Here is a 16,864-nt window from a genome sequence, read left to right on the forward strand (position 1 = left end):
CCCAAGACGACAACGTGTTCTAAAGAGAAAAGCTAGGAGGAGCAGATAATAATGTACATTTTCTTATTTAGTGTCATCGTTGAGATTGTAACATTATAAATATTAGAAAACTTCCCCTCATTTCGGACAGTCACTGTTTCACGGAAATAATTTTTAGGAGGCTTGCATGTGCAGTGATTGTGATTTCATGAGATAAACCAGTGTGACATTACTGTTCTCTCTGCACCGAGCTGATAAGTCTCAAATTTTTCACTAAAATGCTCCAATGACAGTTTGGATGCAAGGAGAAGATTGTAGCATTTGCTACAAGTGATACTGTCCAGCACAACAAGCAAGGCTCAACAATGAGACAACGCTGCAGGCTCGAAGTATGGTAGTATTTTAAATACATGGGGCATTTTTCAATAAAAGAACCATATACACAGACTGATAAGAAAGCTAAAGCTTCTGCTTGATAATAAAAAACAAAACAAAACGCAGTGTTCATCATGGCTTCTCAAGCCAGAAAGTCCACTAGATTTGAAGAGATGCCAAAGCTAATACAAATACCTGGCAGACTGACCTGTAGCATATTTAGACCTTCTGTCCAACTTGAGAATTGATCATGATACTTTGCAGTGTGTGCCTTGGAGGTGTTTAGTAGGTTGGATCAGAGTGTACAATTAGTTTTGCCAGTTTCGACAATTATAGCCCCTTTGATCCCCCACAACTATTAGGTTAAAGCTTATTAACTGTAGTCACACCTGTGTGGTTCATTTCAACTGCTTAGTTAAGTCATGAATGACTCAAAAAAACATGCAAACTAAAACCCTTGCCTGGAATAACCTTGGCCTTAGAATCCACACAGAACACAAAAGATAAGCAAACTTCCGTTATAAGTAAATAGTATCATAAATACATTGTACGTACTGGGACAAAACCAGACTAGCTTTCTATGTTGCTTTACATATGGCTCAATGTCACCTTAGATCATTGACCTACAGCGGCATGATCCCGAAAATAATGCAGCGTATTTGGCAATTGCAAACATTGGACTTACACACAGAGCTGAGGACAAACATTGCCAATTGTTAATTACTTTTTTTCTCAATGCTGCACTTGTAATTGCCCCCCAGTGCAGAGCATGACAATGTATTAAGCGAACTTGTCAAGCAGCTGTAAGGGGAACTCATCCGTGTTGAGTTAAGCAGAGACTTGACAAGAAATAACGGCCTGGAGGAAAGTATAGCATTACTTCACAGCGACTATCGCTCTGAGATTTCACAAACTCCTGTGTCATGAGAATCAAACTGCACTTATTTCAACAGCAAGCAACACGTTGGATTAATTGAAATCGCATACTCTCCGGCATGGCTAATGAACCTAATATGCACTGCACAAAGGGATAAAAAAAGCTCGAGCTGCAGTCTGGTAAGGTTGTCGGTCTACAAATGCAAGCAGAGAAAGCACAACCCAGCCGAGCCACACAGCCAAGGAGATCAAGTGATTTTGCCTCTGCGATATAACAATTTCCCACAACAATTTGGGAAACAAGAGCAACAACTATTTACTTTTATTATTTTGCCAGCAGCACAGTCAATAGTCAACCTTTATTTTTTTTTTTAAAAAAAAGGACAGCACATGAAGGAATAATAAAGGATATTTTTGTCATTCTTGAGTGACAGCAACAGTCCGAGTTCAAAGGGCTCAGACACAGTGAACAGATTATGTTACTGATGATTTAAGTGAATCATTAAACAAAATGAATTTCTATATGCTGAGCTGGGCAGCTAAAACGAAACCTCATTCGTGACTGAGCCTGGAAAACATTTTTCTAATGCAGTAAAAATTATAACATAGCTGAAACAGAAACCCAGCAACTACCATTACATGTAGCATTTACTCTGCAGCAAAGCATTCTGTCAATAATACTGGTCCATGAAATTGCTTAGCTTTCATTATATTATGCAATAAGTCTACAGATAAGTGCTCCATACCGAGGTGACTGCTGCAGCTTGAATCTCAGTCTATACACTTGAAGCTATCTGAACATAAATGTGCAAATATCTTTTTTTTTTTTAAATGACTACAATCCTCCTTGCGATCCACTGTGGGATCACAAGTCATTATACAAACACAGGAAGACACCGCTGGCGCTGCAGCAAGCCGGGTGCTATTTAATTGGATAAGGAGTGATCCCTTCAACTAGACACCAAAAGGTGCTCGGTGGCTGCACTCCACATCAACCTGGATACTTGCAGGTGATGTCCGCAAAACTATATCACACTGCCCATAGAGATTACACGTGTAATATTAATCGTCTTGCAAAGATTAAGAAACCGAAGGGAAAATTAAAGCGACGCGCAGCGTTCAAGGTCCTTGTGAATCGTCATAAAATTAGCGTTATTGCTTTAGCAGTGTTATAGATTTACTAATCATCCCTTTGTTTATTGTCTTAACACTGTCGTGACATTTAGGGTAGATATAACAGGTAGGTAACAACTGTGCTATCGTTGGGTTAAGTGCTTTAGGAGTCAGGATAGGCATCGATAAAAGGATAAACACAAATCGAAGTGGGAGCAGATTTCGACATAACACTGGCTAGTGATATTCGCCCTAATGGGTGTTTTAAGTTTGACAGCATGGGAGGAGGTTGTCGGTCGATAAAAACGCTTGCTAGTACGTGCATTAAAAACACATTTACTGAGTGTACAGTGCAGTGACAGGCAGCCCGGAGGACTTTCTGGGTGTCTCCGTGGGGCTCCCTGAGTTGAGTCGGACACTCGTAGAAGACGGGTCCGGAACGCCGTGCACTATCGCCTCGTTAGCTTACTGACATCTCACATAAATATCGTCACATAAAATGGGACGTTACAACGGACTAAAAGACAAGTCAGCGTGTAACTCTGGCATTCGCGTGTTAGAATGAAATATGGATAACTTTCTGGTAACGACGGGGAGCTCCATATCTTTAAGACAATGGCATTTTTATAAACAGGGAAGAGCCTCTAAACGTCTATCTGCTGCCCAGCGTTCAAAAACAACGTTCCCGGCTGGCTAGCGTGCAACTGTTAGCCAACTAGCTCCCATGCGTTAGCTCGAGCTGATTGTAAAGAGAGGGGAAAATTACACAAAACCTACTTCTAACACACTGTCAAGTCGAAAAACTTAGCCGGGAGCAACGCAGAAGCTTGAGTAAACTTAAAGAAAACCAAAGTGAATCTGGTAGCATCCCGTCTGATTAGCTACCTGGATTGGAAAGCGAGACGCCCAATGTCAGTATCTATGCAAGATATAGCTAACGATGTTAGCTTGGTATACAGCTAACTACCAAGGCAGCTACCCCACCAGTGGCTGGCCCTCGTTGATCACTGCACGCAAAAATGAAGACTTATACCGGTCGAGGTCGTTTTTTAAAAACATATGCAACGTCCAAAAAGACTTAGAAACAGCCCTCATCTTGTGGCATTTTGTCGCCCAAGCAGAGGAGGATAAAGAAGCATAAAAATACTTACTCCGTTCTCTGAAGAGCACCCCAGGTCCCTTTCTCTCTTTAACTCCCCCTCAGTCTCACCAAAGACTAGACTCTCTCCCCTGATCTGAGGTAAAATCCCGCCCACTGCGCTGTCACAACCACAAACAAAGTCTCCGGTCGAGCTGTCAAGATAGTTCCCATCCCACCGGAACGCAAGGCGTTCACTGGACCAGAGAGAGAATGGACATACCCTCATGTCTGTGCATTACTTTACCTGCTCTGTGCCTTAGATCATCACCAACCCTGCTGTTTTTACTGTCTAACATGGCTTTAAAGTCCCAACTGAACTCATATAACGCATTTTACTACTTCCACCCTCTATACTGTGACTGAAACAACTGAATTCATTCATATTTAATTACAAAAAGACACAATTTCTTTATATTTTATCCACATTCCAACAAGAAATCATGCCAGTTACAGTCTAGTTTTCAAATAAAAGAAACTATATTAAACATACCAAATAAAAACAGCCTAAACATCAGAAGTAGTACCATGTTGTTGCATTTAAATGTCACGCCTGATTACACATATTCTATTATAAGCTTCACAAAGACATACTTTGCCATGATTACAATCAGAAATACCTTATTGATACCCAAGGAGAAATTACTTATGCTACTGTTGCTCCTATTCAAAGTCAGGTATATAAACAGCAAAAAATATATAAACATACACTACACATTACTGAGTGTTAATTAGGAATGTAAATTATTTTAATTGCATGTTTTGACAGTTTGACCCAGATCAAAGCAAGTGGAAACATGGGTGACAATCTGTTTTTGGCACATCTGGAAATCAAGTGACACATGCCTTTAAAATGTCTAGAATAAAGGTTAAACAGCATTATGTTGCCACAAATAATGTGCCACATGTCTAAGAGGTGAATACAGTAGACTCATGTGACGGATCACAGCTGCTTTTTGTGCAACACAATACAAATTTATGCGTCATTGTCACTTCTCCGAGGTTCTGGGCATTACAGTGTAGCTGACAGTGTATTGGACACAACGTCAAACACAATCAGCCGCACAATAGTGTTTCCCCGTCGCTCTCAAGTCGAATCCGGCGAAGGCGGAAGTCGGTTGGGGTGAATCATCTCGCCTCGCCTCGCTCCCTTCTGTCACAACACCGCCGGGGCCATGTGATGCGCGTCAAAAGGAGGATGGGTATGGACCGCTGGTGTGGATTCCCATTGGCTTAGCCAGCATATCAGTCGCCTATGGAAACGGTTACGTCATGATCCCCTCGTATTCCCTCTTTGCTTCTGTGTCGCTTTATAATAACAGGATTATTCAACAGTTTCTCCCATCATCATATGATGCAGCCTGCAGGAAAAAAAAAAGTAACGCACCGAAACCTCCCTGCATCGTTTCTGCTATCTGGCTGCCTGAGCTCCACCTCGACACAACCAGGCTCTTCCCTCGGCGACTAATCAAACCTGACGTCATTCTTTCCATGACGTTTTTCTTCTTCTTCTTCTCTCTCCTCCGGATTCAATGCCTGTATTATTTGGATTCTTCAGTCCTGGCTGAGGAGTCACACAGTCGATAATCAGCCTCCTTACTGCCGAGGCCAACTGTCAGTGAAATGCAAAGTTGCAGCCCTGCATTAAAATGCATCTCAGCATTTACTAATCCATTACACTTATGCAAGGAAGTGAGCAGCACTTGCATCCAGGACTGAGCTCCACAATTGTGCAGCAAGAGTTGTAATGTTTTTTAAAAAAGTGGGTGCAAAGAAGTATGAAGTGCATGTGGGAAAAAAAAAAAAGCAGGTTAAAGCACTTTTTGCAGTTACATATCAATCATCTCAGCTCTGCACAAACCAGCTCAGGACGATAAACAGGCATTTGACATACGACTAATCTTTTATGACCCTAAGTTTTAAAAATGCACCAGTTTCTTGTAGATGATAAACAGAAAACAGCTTTGGTTAAGCTCAAACCTCAGTGTAATATCCTTGCTATCTTCACATAATGGGATTTATCATTAACACAACGGGCCAAAAGTGCACAGGAGCATCTACTGCTTCTGGTATGTAAACTAGGGGGAAAGTTGAACGTGTTTAGGCTTGTGAGCTGGAAAATGTGTCAAAATTTCTGAGTCAGGAAAAGAGATTTGGAAAGAAAGGGGAAGATAAGACGCAGGGAAAAAAACATGATTTATGTAAGTTGACTTGTGCAATCATTTGACCTTATGTCTGTGTGATTTGACTTTGTTGATTCAGTCGAAAGAAGAATGAGGAACAATCAGTCAAGATGTACAGTTAGATGACAGATAGATAGATAGATAGATAGATAGATAGATAGATAGATAGATAGATAGATAGATAGATAGATAGATAGATAGATAGATAGATAGATAGATAGATAGATAGATAGATAGATAGATAGATAGATCGATCACCCTCCATAATTATTGACACCTCTGGTTAAGATGTGTTCTTTAGCTTCTAATAAATTCAGTAATTTTCCTAAATAATATAGGACCACAATGAAAAAAAAGAGGAAAATCCAACCTTGAATTCAAGTGCATTATTCAATGGGGAAAAAAATCACACATTAAGAAATAATTCTTTTACATCAAATCATATGTGCCAACATTATTAGCACGACTAATACTTTGTACAACCCCCTTTTGCCAACAAAACAGCACCTAATCTTCTCCTATAATACATTTTTCAACTATTTTCAGTGTGAGAGTATGCTTCTGCAAAAAAAAAAAAATTAATTCATTTTAATCTTAACCAGGGGTGCCAATAATTATGGAGGGTGCTGTAGATAAATATGTCATCCGCCACACCTTTCACACTTCTTGAGCTGTCAATTTCCTGCTGTAGAACTTCAGTCACAGTGTCATTTAGATTCTAATGTTTTTTTCCTGTGCAACCAACAGCAACGGAGGCCTGAGCTGAGCAAATGTCGAGTAGCAAGCTTTCCTCCACAGGCCTTCAAACTTCACGGTGCCGAAGCAGAAACAAGGCCTATTTTTACATCCGCCATTTTTGCAGTTCACTGTCAGTGGTTTTGGTGGTTTCCTGAGTGGCAGCCTGCAGTGCGTTGTGTTGGGAAACCCGGAGCAGATGTCCCTCCAACATGACACTGATGCCGTCCATTTCTTACTCCCGCTCCCTCTCTCTATCTTTGTCTGTCAGTCCGTCAGTCTAGTGCATCCCTCCCTCTTTATCTTACTTTTCCAGATACTGCAGAAACCAGAGGACGCACTTCAGAAACTAATGGCAGGAATACAAACGTAGACGCGCAATGGTCATGGCTTTTGAGGCTCTGAATTGGTGATATCCAATGATGAGAGTAGATTATTTGTCTGCCACTGACATGCTGTTTGTTTAATTTGTGCAAAAACAGCAATTTAACAATATTAAACAAGTCAAGGGATCTTTAGAGGTGATTTTGTAGCGACTAGACTGAGCCAGGAGAGCTGTTTGCTCTTGTTGGCATTATCTGTGATACTTAAGCTAATCAGCTGCAGACAAATATGAGCCTGGTCCTCTCATCTCCCTCTTGACCTCAGTGTGAATAAGAACAAATCAGCACTAAAGCACTATGTGTAAGAATGTGAAGCGATTTACATGCATTAATTGCTTTTTTGTTGCCAATGTGTGAGTGGATTGTGATATAACCAAACAAAATGAGACCTTTCCTGACTGTCTGGGTCGTCTATAAGAGCTTGCGGACTGATTTCTAAGTAAAGGACTTGAATGTTCCAGGGAAATCCAAAGGATGTGACATTTGTGCCCACTCCTGAGCGCCTTGTCTGAATGCCTCTGTTCTGTGTGCAATACTGGATAGCATTAGTTCAGAAATGCCGTCACAAATGATGGGTTCTCAGCACAACAGAGACTATAAAACAAACTCTTTGTCAGCACAAAAACCAAAAAAAGGTTTTATCGAGTGAAGCCCTTCTGGTCAAATGGGAATGTTACCAGCGTTGGTGGAAGACAAGAGCCAACATTGAAAGGGCATTCAATTTATAGAGAGACGAAACTGGGAAAATACACAACACTAGTCAAACTACAATGTTGAATAGCCAGAACTTTCTTTAGCACTAGGGAATCCAATAAAATATGGTACACAGTCCTATACATCCACTACCATTCAAAAATTTGGGTCACTTAGAAATGTCCTTTTTTGAAAGAAAAGCATTTTTTTTCAATGAAGATAACATTACATTATTTAGAAAGACAGTCTAGGCATTGTTAATGTGGTAAATGACTATTCTAGCTGGAAATGGGCAATTTTTAATAAAATATCTACATAGGAGTACAGAGGAACATTTCCAGCAACCATCACTCCTGTGTTCTAATGCTACATTGTGTTAGCTAACGGTGTTGAAAGACTGATTGATGACTGGAGAACACTTGTGCAATTATGTTAGCACATGAATAAAAGTGTGAGTTTTCATGGAAAACATGACATTGTCTGAGTGATACTACACTTTTAAATGGTAGTGTATGTAGAGAGAGAGAGAGAAATAAATGAAAAAAACAACAAAGTGTTTTAGTAAGGTTTGGGGCCATAGTCAGAACAGCTTCAATGCACCTTGGCATTGATTCTCCAAGAAATCTACTGGAAAGATTCCCCAAAAGATCTCATTTGTTTATTGATGATGGTGGTGGACAGGACTATCTAATGTTGGTACAAAATCACCCATAGGTGTTGAACTGGGTTGAGATCCGGTGTCTGGTGAAGCGACAATACATGATTTGCATCATTTTCATCAAACTGTTGAGTGATCCCTCACTCTGAATGGATGGAAGCATCATCATCCTATATGACACCACCCCCACCACAACATAAATGTTCCATTGTAGAATAAAAGTTATCACTCTGAATAACTTTGTATCGGTTTGCAGATATCCTTCCTTCTAAAGGGACAATTGGACGCAAATTATGTCAACAAACCATAGGGGCAAGCGTTCAGGTTTTTCCTGTAGTTTGTAGTTAAAAGTCAAACTATAATACTGTGCAACTTTAGTCAACATGACGCCCTTCAATCACTTTAAGTCTCACAATTGTCACATCACTGCAGGACGCTGATTGCTTTTCATTTAAGAGCTGCCAGTGTCATTATTAACCATATCATACCTTAGAGAAGTATGTAAAATTAAATAACAACATAAGCATGAGATTCAAATGTACGCTTTAGGCATAAACCATTAGAAGACTTCATAAAAGTGTAAGTAAAAACTGAATTTTTCATGCCAAACTCATTCTGTGACATTATCCTCGCAGTCTGATGTTTGTAGTGTCTGTTCTAAAACTGACAGAAAATAAATTGGAATTCTGCTTTGTGTCATCGCTGCCTGTTTGTTCAGTTAACACTTAGGGATGGCAAAAGTGAGCAAGACAGTGAAGCTCAAAACGAAGGACCTTTAGTATAATATACACAGCAATCTGGGAGATGTTTGGTCTTTTGATTGGACAGTGAATTATTTACTCGTGTGAACTAAAAGAAAACAGAAAATGTGTATCTGCATGGGGAGCCAGAAAGCAAACCACTGCAGAAAAAGCTTTCTTCAAATGATCCTGTTTCTTAATTCATGAGGAAATTACATCTCAGCAAATACTCAGAGAGTCATGTTGAGTTTTTAAATTGGATAGACCAATCATTTTCCCCACAGCTGTTGTCTGAGTCTTGCTGTTGACTCAGTTTCTCGGTGGAAATTTGCCATATGCTCTGGAGCATCTTGTGAACTACAGTAAATGTCAAGTGTCATTAGCCTTTGTGCATGCTAATGTGTTGTTCATGCCGTCTGAGTAAGCATTAATGATGAGGTACGCCAAAACTCTCTCAAAAGGGGATGTTGCCTTCAGGGTAACTTTTGCATTTATTACAAACACTCAAAACGAAATCACGTTATTCACTTAGGTTGAAAAAAACAACAACACACAGTCCTGCAGAGGCAGATATAAAGTTAGGCAAAAGTGTCATCACATTTGAAATAAACAAGATGCTTGTGGTTGTGAGTGTGTTTGTTCATCCTAACATAGAACTTTAATTACTGTGGTAAGAGCTCTACACACCATGAGACAAGATAGCTTGACAAATAATTGCAGGTTGAGCTGAGAAGCGTCTAGCAACTGGCACTGCATGAATGTGTCTGCCGTTGTAACTGAGAGGAACTTAGTTACCGGCTCGGCATCTTATCACAGTTTTCTCGATAGCACGCCGCTGTGAACTGATTAAGACATTTGCACAATGCACAATGGAAAACCCAAAGGGACTGGAAAATATTAAGCCGCGGAGAGACTATCTGTTATTTCCTAAACATTCTTTAAAATAAACACACGAGTGTATTGGAAATGCCTGATGGTGCACTTGGAGATCATGTGCCTCCCAAACGGAAAAACATGAAGATGTCTTATTAGGAGACTTGCACAACCAGGTCGCTATCAGTCGGAAAGTGCAGTATGAATATTGCTTCCTCTGGTCAACCGATCTGTCTACGCCGCTTTGTTTCTTGAACGGACATCGGATTTTCCACTGGCTCAGCACATTGGCAAAGAGCTAGATGTGGAGGAGGGAGGGAGGGGAGGGGAGGGGATGGAAGGGAGGGGAGGGAAGGGAGGGGAGGGGGGCTTCCTCCTTTTGAAGAGGAAGAGGAAAAATTGTGTTGCATGCTTCAGAGAAAGACTGCTGATCGGGCCTTGATGATGTGTGAGAATTTTCCAATTGCACATTAATCAGAAGCTCAAAAGTTGACCAATGCTTTTGCTTGTGTTGCTCAGTGTTATGATTATATGTCATCTTGCTGGGCTTAGAAGGCTGCATTACAAGTGGACTGTTTAGACCCATTATTCAAACAGGCCAGTAGCTATATCAATCAGACTAAGTTTATATTAAAGATAGGTCTTGCACATTGTAATAACAAACCTTCCTCATCCAACACGTCATTAGTTTGCTACAATTACTGTAATCACATTTATCCAAACATTAGTTTATGTCTGTCGAAGAGGACTCCCAGTTATATGATTATCATTCACACTTTGCTGACTGGCAAAACAACAAGTGACACAAGTACTATGATACAGAGAAGATCTGACTTTGACTTGTGAAACAGTCTTGTCACACAAAGACCCCTTGTGTGAAGGCGAGCTGAGCGAGAGGTAGAGGTAGGTGAGCGCGGCGGTAAGGAGGGGTCGATCATGATTGAGCTGCCTGCCCCAGGTTTGTGCATGTTTGTGTTTCCAGCTACCCCTGGAATTTACTGCACGGCACAGACGAGGGGCAGCCGCAGAGAGGTGAATGGCCTGCAGGATAAAGGCCAGAGTTGTTGGGAAAAAGAGTAGCAGAGGGAAATAGAGGGAGGGAGGGACGAGAGAGAAGTTGTAGAAAAGGAAGATGGAGTAAAAAAAAAGAAAGAAAACGGGCACAAGGACTCATTGTATAAGGCAAAGAGTCAGCAAATAAGTGTGAACTGGAAATAGAGATGGTAAAACAAAAGTCGTGTGTGCGCGCAGTGTGTGTTCGGGGAAGGAGACAGTGGTCTTACTCAGCCCTGAGCCAGCAGCACGGAGATTATCTGGCCAAGTTTCCACTCACAAACAATAATTCACCTCAAGTACCCATTGAGGCCAGACTTTGTAGGGACAGCGACCCACCCAGCGCAATATGAGGTTGTGTGGTGTGTGTATGGCTACAGTGTGCCATCATAATATAAACTTGTGTGTGTGAAGATGAGCCATGGAAGGGTGTTGGTCAAGTTGCGCCACTGCCCATCAAGACGTGTTTTCCACGGACGTGTTTTCCGTCCATATCTTCTGTATTTACATCAGGCATGGCTCATGGTGATACTGGAAAGTGTATTTCATTCAGGCCAGTGTACACTGTACATGTCATAAAATGTAGGGCATATAAATAGTCTTGATTCAATTACCGCCAAGGCACAGAAACCACCTGAGATTTCACATTTAGACTCAGTTCAATGCTCATGGAAAACCCTGCCATCAGAAGCCAGCAGGAACGAAAGTAGAAAACAAAACATACAAGACAAACATATTGCAGAATGAAGCACAAGTTGTGTGTGTTTCAAGTAAGAAAAGTTGAACGTCCTGATGCACAGTGTATTAATAGAAGAAACAGAGTACGCTTGAGTGTTTAAGTGCAGCTCGACGGTGAGGGCTAGTTAGCGTGCTGGCAGAGGTGACTTTGGGTAAATTAGTGGCAACAGGCAGTAATTAAGAATCGTTTTCGCTGTGCTTAGTTGTTCAGTTAGGCGTGGAGCCCATCAGCCCTATAAATCTGCTTTTTCTCTTCCCCCAAAGTCTGAGCTGTGCCACCAGGGACCAGGCAAAACAATTAATGGCAACTTAATTACAGTGCCACATCAGATTTTTGCTTAACCCACAGAATGTGGAGAGAGCAAGAGAGGGGCACGTTAAAAATGCTTGTGTCTCTAAGTCGAGGCAGAGCGCTTACAATGTCCAAAGCAGAGTGGCATAGTCTGGGCACAGATGGGGCATAGAGGAGGAGATCCAATGGGAACTCAGTGCCCTTTACACCCCATTTCTTCCCTTTGGCATGGGGGCTTTTCCCCTGGGAATGGACGAAGGCGGGGTTATGGACTAGGACCTAAGCTGCTTGCTGCAAAGGAACCCTGGAGCATGTATGTGTACACAATCAAGATGCAGATGTACACACAAATACACAGATTAGCAGTGAGTAACAGCCTTGATCTTCACAGCTAAGAAAAGAAGTGGACAAAATCAATGGTTTCAAAGAAGAGCAGTACATGATGTAAGACAGGCTTAAATGATTAGCTTTATCTTCAATCAAACAAATGACATCTGTTCAATCAGCAAAACTGTTAACTACAAAATATTCAATATGCTTTTTGTTGTCTTAAAGCATAATTAAAATTTTAAAGCAATAGTTTGACCTTTTTGATAAACAAGATTATTTTATTCCCTGCTTAGAACATAACATAAATACTGCTCTCATTTTTATAAATGTGTTTTTTTTCAACATTTATGTGGTTGTTCACCAGGAATTGGTCCCTCAGGGTTGGACTGTCAAGACAGAGATTTACTGTTACATATTGAGGTGCCAGAGGGAGAACATTTGTCACATATGACCTGAATATAATGGCCTTCCAGGGTATGTTACAAGTGTTTCAGAGGCACTTGCAATGCTATAATACTCAACAAGGGGACTGCTTTAAATGCATGATGGCCAGATTTAACTCATTTACTGTTTATGATTGTTATAGGCACAGTTTTGTAACTTTTTGATCAACCATCTTTTAGCAGCAAGCCAATTAACTAAGCGGGTGAAACAGATAACCTGCTCCAAGTGTGAAAATGCCCACTGCAACAACATTTCTCAAGATCCCCATTATTATTTTGTATGTGGTCAATTTATTTAATTAAAAAATAGCCAGGCTAGCAGTTATCCTGTGTTTCCAGTGACTGTGCTAAGCTAAGCTAACCCCCGCTGGCTGCATCCAGCAGCTCAGCAAGAAAAAAATCCTAAAATGTCGCCCTACGCCTTTCAGTTTCCATTCATAATTAAGGCTTGATTTAAAGAACTGAAGACATGTCACATCCACGTCAGCCTCTGTACTAGCATCTGTACTTTCAACCCGGTGCAATCTTTCATCAAGCACTTCTTTCACTGTTCCTGGGGTTTAATGTTCCACTTTCTACAGCTCTTGCTCGATGAATTGTTAACATGTGATTTTAACAAAGTTAGATGACAGTTACTTTGAGCACAGATGTTCTTTCTAAAAACACATGTGTTCAGTCCTTTCAGTTCTGCTATTTTTACTGACATGTCTGACCTCGCTGTGACCTACTTAGTTGCACACAGACTGACTTTCTGTCAAATCATTAGCCTGCAAACATCATGTGGGGAAAAGGTGTTGAAATGACTGTTGAGAATGGCTCAGTTTTAGTGTAGCTGTAAATGTTTTGAATGAGATTTTCTTATTTTTGGAACAGATTTTGGAAGTTCTTGTTTCACTTTGGCTTTCTAAATAGTTTTGATACCATCTGAAATGTGTCTGTAGTACCAAGTGCTGAAAACTGGCATCCACTGGCCTCACAGTTGTTGAGGTAAGTATAATTTTTTTCCAATTTTAAACTGGAAAAAAATCAAACATGCCTACCAGAGCAATGTGGAAAAAAGCATTCCGATGCTTCCTTTAAGCACAGATTTGAAATGATGCACACAAAAACAGAGAGGGAGGGGAAAAAAATCTGGAATATGTACACAACAGCAAACACAATCCATGAATAAATAACCAGTCATCCTTATGGGATTAAAGGATTTTAAGAATTTTAACTGTCTTTTTCATTTTGTTGAACAAAAACCAGGCCAATATGACATGTTGCTGCAGGGGAGATGTAGATGTGGGTAAAATCATAGCCCTGCTTAGTTACCAAGCTGCGACCAACCCCATGATTACATGTCATGTCCCCATCATCATTACCACCGGCACACCCCTTCCCCGATTTAGAGAGAGAGAGGCCAATCCAGCATGATCCCACCGTAGCAGATGGATATGTCAGATATGCCTGCTTGGGCTTATGGAGATGCTTAGTGGTAAATGTAATGACCTGTGTGGGTTCGTGCGTGTGTGTGTTTGCCTACCCCTCAATCCACTGTTCCAATTACCCTGGATCTGTCTGGGGAAAACTCAGTCACTTTGCTAAGACAGAAGGGCAGAGCCAGTTATAACTTAGAATCCTGACTGAGAGACCAGAGAGAGAGAGAGAGAGAGGACATTAAGAGACAGAAATAAATAAATATAACTTTGTTTACTTGGTTGGTTAAAGTGACAAATTACCAACTACTGTGGCTGCCAAGATGACAGAATGGAGAATTGTTTTCAACTCTCCCCCAAAGAAAAAGAAGTTTAAGGTTACAACCAACTGTGCCCATCTCCAGGAGCATTATCAGCTGCATGACTAACAACATGTGTGATATTTGATGGCTTCAGCTTTGTGGTTTTGGGCAAGGATTACTCCCCTTCAAAAAACCAACACAAAGGGAGCAAACAAATCTCAGCGCTTGATGGTGGTGACCTGCTTCAGTGCAATTCAGGAAGTCAGTTTGGTCTATTTAAGTTTAAAAAAGAACACAATGTGCTCTGCAATTAAATCACTGAACCTACTGACAGGTTCAACAAGGCTGTGGTTTAATGCCTGAGTCGTAACACACAGGATGCTGAGCTTTAACATTTTCCATTCAATAATGACACGGTTTTTTTTTTTGATTTATTTAGGCTCAGATGACTTTTTGATGGACTGTGGTGTGATCTGGTTGACATATTGAGTGTTTTTGGTTACTTTTAGATTCACTTTACACATATTCACTCAGAAATATTGCCTCAATTCTCCTCTTTCTTGTTCTTTAGGCTTCTTTTTTCACTAAAGTCACAACCTTAAGCTGCTGCCCAATGGTTGCTGGAAACTTTTCTCTGTGCTAGTGTGTCATGTGAAGGGCACGGCAGGAGTTTTCCAGTGCTGTTTCTGCAGAAAAACACACCCATCCCTGGTGTGATGTATGACAAGCTCGGAGAAAGGAGGGTATGTTTGTCAAAGCTCTTTGGTGGGCTTCCTGTTTTGATTTTCCGAGACGGCGAGGCTTTGTGTGTGAGGACGGACACTCTGTTTGGGAAGGAGGCGTCTCAGCATCAGAGGGTGTTCTCAGAAGCCTTTTTTGCTTTCATGTGACCGCTGATGTAATGACTACACCTCATTTCACTAATGAGCCCTGCAATGACACAACTAAAAATGTTATCTGTGAGAATAGCTTCCATTCAGTCACAGAGCATTGAACATGAACTCTCCATCATCGTACCTTTCCTTGGTATTTGTTAAATGTCGCTGGGTGCAGTCCGTCCATTAGCCTTGTCTATGTAAAATTCCACTCAGATCTCCAGTATGTGCGAAACCATAGAAACAGACTGGCCTTTGTTTCTTGTACTCGGGAAAGTGTCCTGTGAGCTGAACTGAGTAATACTGCTGTGGCAGATGACTGGCCCACTCACACACATTCAGTGTTGGAGAAAAAAATGGGTGAAAAATTACATTAATAAAAGGTGTGACATTTTGAAGGGCTGAAGATGATTTTCTATCAACTCTTCTTTTGATAAACTCCCTCGTCAGGCAGAGACTCTTTGTACCAGTCAGAATCAGGCTCGAATCATGAAGCTGTGATGTTTGGGCAGACATGCAAGTTTGTGAAAAACCACTTTGTAGCGGTACGATGTCCGTCCTGCTCTCCATTATCATCTCTCAACAAAATGTGCAATCAGTTCTGAAGATTAGAGAGACGGTTTGACATTTTTGGAAAATGGCTTATTTGCTTTTATGCCGAGTTAGACAAGAAGGATGATTTAATGCATGTCATATAATGGAGTAAACATATAGTTGGAGACAGCAGCCAGTCAGTTAAACTGGAATCAAGGGGAAATAACTAGGTTTGTCCTGTCAAAACGCAACAAAATGTACCTACAAACCATCTAAAACTAACTAGTGAACATTCTATGCCTCGTTTTATCCGCACAAAAAAAATCTATTTCTTGGCCGGGACCAGTTGCCAAGCAACCAGCGGAGACCTATTTAGTTACTGGTCCCAACCAAGAAACATTTCTGCACATAATCACTGTTACACTTGGTAAGCAGATTTTATAACCTCTGGACAGAACCAATCAGCTATTACCCTGTTTCCAGTCGTTATGCTAAGCTAAGTGCCTGCTGGCTCCAGCTACGTATATGTTTACTGCATAGACATGAGGCTGGGTTTAAGTTGTTTAGAGGGCTACTTGACCCAAAATGAATAACACATCAAAGAGCGACAAATGCATCAACACCAAAGTGGTTACATCATGCTGACATCAATATATGTCAAATTTGTGATCGGACTTAACATATAATACCTACTAATTAGCCACATCACACTGTTTTAACAACATTTTAACAAACTAGCATGGGATTACAAGAATCTTAATCCTTGTTAAAATAATAGGAAGTATTAAGAAAATGCACTAAAAAGTCTAAATTGCTCTCAAGCTGATATTTCAATGCGAGAAAGCATTCAAACTATTCCTTTAAGTGCCTTTATATTGGACAAGTTGACAGTTAAAATTCACTTTTTGGGAAACAGACTTTAGCCTCATTAGAGTGACCAGACAACATGAAGCCTAGTTGGAGTATTCTGCTACTATAACCCAGTTAAGGCCTACCCTACTTTCAGCTCCAATAGCCCAGTTACAGAAACACCCAGAAGAGTCAGATTCTCCATGAGAACAGAGTCCAAATAAGTAATGGCAACTCTGAGCTAACGCTGGAGCTATACCCTCGCCCTAAAATAAAGAGGGAAG

At 40.8% G+C, this 16,864-nt stretch overlaps 1 protein-coding gene and 1 long non-coding RNA gene across 5 annotated transcripts in view; one reads left to right on the forward strand and one right to left on the reverse strand.

The window, feature by feature from the left end:
* atp2b1a (ATPase plasma membrane Ca2+ transporting 1a) overlaps positions 1-3,626 on the reverse strand; it is a 36,874-nt gene extending 33,248 nt beyond the window's left edge. For all 3 annotated transcript variants that reach the window (XM_022216812.2, XM_022216811.2, XM_022216813.2), the window contains exon 1: positions 3,495-3,626. The gene's annotated coding sequence lies outside the window, so the exon portion shown is untranslated. The remainder of the gene's footprint in view (positions 1-3,494) is intronic.
* Positions 1-16,864, forward strand: part of LOC127537020 (uncharacterized) — an 85,656-nt gene that overhangs the window by 14,975 nt on the left and 53,817 nt on the right. The gene's annotated exons all lie outside the window — the stretch shown is intronic.

The sequence above is a fragment of the Acanthochromis polyacanthus genome, chromosome 1 (genome assembly GCF_021347895.1).
Source record: "Acanthochromis polyacanthus isolate Apoly-LR-REF ecotype Palm Island chromosome 1, KAUST_Apoly_ChrSc, whole genome shotgun sequence".
NCBI lineage: Eukaryota > Metazoa > Chordata > Actinopteri > Pomacentridae > Acanthochromis > Acanthochromis polyacanthus.